We start from the raw sequence: 4,363 nt of genomic DNA, 5'->3' as shown, positions 1-4,363 counted from the left end.
TGTGTGTGTGTGTGTGTGTGTCTGTCTGTCTGTCTGTCTGTCTGTCTGTGTGTCTGTGTGTGTCTATGTCTGTGTGTGTGTGTGTGTGTGTCTGTGTGTCTGTCTGTGTGTGTGTCTGTGTGTCTGTCTGTGTGTGTGTGTCTGTCTGTCTGTGTGTCTGTGTGTCTGTGTGTTGCTGAGCACAGAGTCAAATCAGAGCTCCAAAAATGCCCTTTATTAATATTGAGAGGGAAGTGGGCTGAGGTGACGCTTGGTCGCTACAGTGCTTGCCAGGCAAGCAAGCTTGAGGACCTGAACTTGGTCCTCACATCAGAGACAGAGATAGAGACAGAAAACACCAGCACAGAGCTGTGCATCTATAACCCCAGTGCTGGGGAGGCAGAGAGGAGCATCCTGGGAACTTGCTCAGCCACTGTTCCCACATCAGTCAAAAAGCATGTTCCAGGTTCAGTGAGAGACCCTGACTCAAAAGTAAGGTGGAGAGCGATTGAGGAAGGTGATCAGTGTTGCCCTCTGGCCTCTACATACACACACATGTGTGAGCGTGTGCACACACATACGCACACGAACACACAAATAAGAGGGAAGTGTGTGCTGGATATTCTAATTTGCTTCCTGTTCCATACCTAAAAGCAACCTGGGGAGGAGAGGGTTAATTTGGCTCACACTTCCACATCTCAGTCCATCATTGAGGGACATCAGAGCAGGCACTCAGGCAGAACCACAGAGGAAGGCTGCTTGGTGGCTGCTCTCAGTCTCCTGGTCAGTTATTTTCCTTTTCTTTTTTTTTTTCTTCTAGAGACAGGGTTTCTCTGTGTAGTTTTGGTGCCTGTCCTGGATCTCACTCTGTAGACCAGGCTGGCCTTGAACTCGCAGAGATCCGCCTGACTCTGCCTCCCGAGTGCTGGGATTAAAGGCGTGCGCCACCACCGCCACCCCGCTCAGCTACTTTTCTATACCACCTGCCCAGGTGTCAGCACTCACAGTGGGCCAGGCCCTCCCACAGACTCGCTTACGGGCCAATCTGATGGAGACATTTTCTCAGTTGAGGTTCCCTCTTCCCAGATGATCGTAACTTGATTCAAGTTAACAGAAAAATTAACCAGCTACATGGTAAGACCCCTGTCTCAAACAAAACAGCTAAATGGAAAATCAGCCACCTCCAGGGGTGAGATGGGGTTGTGGATAATATTCTCTTGTGAGGTAGACCGCAGATGTAGCACTAAGACCAAGAGGGGTGTGCACTGGTCACCACGGCAGCGGTGGAAACACACCGGAAGGAATACATTCATAACCAAGAACCAATTCCCGAAAGTTGCCCCAGTTCTTACCCACTAAGATGGACCATCTCCTAAGACAGCCACCATCAATCCCTTCTTTACCTGCCCTGCTCTGCTCCTCACAGGCAGAAGAGCCCATTTTCCATCCCTAGACTCTGGGCTGATGACTTCAGTCCCTTGATTGACAAATGAAGTGTGGCAGAAGTGATGTTCGGGACGTACAGCTGAGGCAGGAGAAGTCTGTAACTTCTGACTAGGTCCCTAGGCGTTCTGTCTTGGAACCTGGCCTTAGTGTCACATGAAAGGACCATACTGCCAGAACTCCCTGCTCACAGTCAGAATCTACTATGAATGTGTCAGGGAGCCATATCAGATGTTCAGGCGCAATGGCATTGCAACCACAGGACGCCCCCAAGTAAGAGTGCCAGCTGTGCCCTGTCAACCCACAGCCCACGGGGAGAGATGAGCATCATTGCTTTAGGCCAGTACACTCAAGGAACACGGGTTACACAATACGGGTCCAAGCTGTTCTGTGTTTTGACTTTCAAGACAGGGTCTCACTAGATCAGGCTGGCCTCAAACTCAGAGATCCACCTGCCTCTGCCTCCCAAGTGCTGGGACTAAAGGCGTGCACCACCACCGCCCAGATTAGGTTCAAGTTCAAATGTGCGCACAGTACTGACTCATATTTTAGCTCACATAAGAGCACTCTGGGAGCCTCCCTCCACTTCCCACCCTCCTCTTCCTGTGACTCTGCTATCCCTAACAGTCACCGTGGAAATGCAGCCAGGCTCCTAAAGATCTGACAGAGAGGACATAGTTCAAGTGTTAGGGTGCTTTGCCTAGCCTGCTGGTGACTCCAGAATTTAGGATCTGGAGGCAGAAGGGTCCAAACAAGAAATTCAAGGTCATCCTCAGCTACCCATTGAGTTCAAGGGCAGCCTGTGCTACATAAGACCCTGGTAAAGTATGTGCTTTGTGAGATTGGGGACCTAACTTTGAGCACCCAGAACTCAAGTAAAAAACTGCATGTGGGGGGCTGGAGAGATGGCTCAGCGGTTAAGAGCGTTGGCTGCTCTTCCTGAGGTCCTGAGTTCAATTCCCAGCAACCACATGGTGGCTCACAACCATCTGTAATGAGATCTGGTGCCCTCTTCTGGCCTGCAGACAGAACATTGTATACATAAATAAATACATAAATAAATCTAAAAAAAATAAAAATAGCCGGGCGGTGGTGGCGCACGCCTTTAATCCCAGCACTCAGGAGGCAGAGCCAGGTGGATCTCTGTGAATTCGAGGCCAGCCTGGGATACCAAGTGAGTCCCAGGAAAGGCGCAAAGCTACGCAGAGAAACCCTGTCTCGAAAAACCAAAATAAATAAATAAATAAATAAATAAATAAATAAATAAATAAATAAATAAATACAAATAAAAAAAAATAAAAACCTTGTTTAAAAAAAAAAACAAAACAAACAAAAAAAACTGCATGTGACCGGGTGGTGGTGGCACATGCCTTTAATCCCAGCAGTCAGGAGGCAGAGCCAGGTGAATCTCTGTGAGTTCAAGGCCAGCCTGGACTACAGAGTGAGTTCCGGGAAAGGCACAAAGCTACACAGAGAAACCCTGTCTCGAAAAACAAAACAAAACAAACAAACAAAACTGCATGCAGTGGAACACACCTGTAATCCCAGTGATGGTGAGATGGGAGGTGGGGACATGCAGATCCTTGGAAGCTTGACACTATCTTGGGTACTTGAAATTCCAGGCTAATGAGTCTGTCCCAAAAAAGTATAAGGCACCCAAGGACCTATATATGCATGCCAGGCACCCACACACCTGCACCCACATATGGGCACACAAAGAAATCTGACCATGTCACAAACACAAGGTGTTGACATGGAAAACCAAACCAAACCAAACAAGCAAACAAACAAACCAAATCAAACAAACCAAAAATCAGGACAGTTCAAGGCTGACACTTAGCCAGCCAGCAGAGTAAGGTCCTCATGGTGGGAATGTAAGAAGATTTCATTTCACACACAAGGGCAAGCAGGATCCCCTAGTAATTAAATACCAATTAGACATTAAGAAAAAGCCTGCTCCAAATCGTATCACTGTTCAACAGGGAAATGGGGGTAATTTAGCTTTGTTAACAGATGAGAGCTTCTGGGGCTGACACCGGCAGAGGAGCAAGTGAGTGTTAAGAAGCACAGAACCAGGACCACTCTGTCCCTTTTCTTGGAGCTGAGTGACAGCTTCCCTCCCCCATTTTCTTAGAGTAGGGCAAGGCACCACCCCCCTTTCCTTGTAGTGTGGGTGGCAGCCAGCTTCGTCACCATGCCTGTGTTCCCGTGCTGGTGTCTGGGAGGAAGTGGGAGAGATTGCAATGGCATGTATCATTTCTGAACTGTGCCTGGTCTGTTTCCGGCGCGGGTCACGGTTTACAGTGCACTTCACAGGGTTCTGAGTGCCAGTGAGAGAAGCTGCTGCGTCCTTGCCTGGCCTCTCTGCTTACTCCGAAAACAGGCTTGAGGTGGTTCTGTGATCATGTTAGAATTTAATGTTAAAACATTACTCTTGAGACTGAGGGGGGGTGGGAATGGCTTATTGGGCTGTTAAAAATGCTAGCCAGAGGCCGGGCGGTGGTGGCGCACGCCTTTAATCCCAGCACTCGGGAGGCAGAGCCAGGCGGATCTCTGTGAGTTCGAGGCCAGCCTGGGCTACCAAGTGAGTTCCAGGACAGGCGCAAAGCTACACAGAGAAACCCTGTCTCGAAAAACCAAAAAAAAAAAAAAAAAAAAAACAAAACAAAACAAAAAAATGCTAGCCAGAGCCCAGTGGAGGTGGCAGATGCCTTTAATCCAAGCACTTGCAGAGGCCAGCCTGGACTAAAGAGTGGGTTCCAGGACAGCCAGGACAGAGAACCCCCCCCCATCTCAAAAAAAAAAAAAAAAAGTGTTTGCAGCACAGTCAGCACTGGCTTCTTCGGCAGGCCGGATCCTAACAATTGGAAGGATACAGAGAAGGTTAGCATGGCTCCTGAGCAAGGGTGACGCGAAAATTTGTGAAGCGTTCCATTAAGAG

At 48.7% G+C, this 4,363-nt stretch overlaps 1 non-coding gene across 1 annotated transcript; it reads left to right on the top strand.

Annotated features, from left to right (window-relative positions):
• Positions 1-4,257: 4,257 nt before the first annotated feature.
• On the top strand, positions 4,258-4,363 carry LOC128123519 (U6 spliceosomal RNA). The gene has a single exon (XR_008222700.1). It is a non-coding gene; the product is annotated as a U6 spliceosomal RNA (small nuclear RNA).

This window comes from Peromyscus californicus, unplaced genomic scaffold, assembly GCF_007827085.1.
Source record: "Peromyscus californicus insignis strain IS unplaced genomic scaffold, ASM782708v3 Scaffold_3__1_contigs__length_106647218, whole genome shotgun sequence".
NCBI lineage: Eukaryota > Metazoa > Chordata > Mammalia > Rodentia > Cricetidae > Peromyscus > Peromyscus californicus.
The sequence above is the reverse complement of the archived record's forward strand: the minus strand, read 5'-3'. Positions and strand labels throughout refer to the sequence as shown.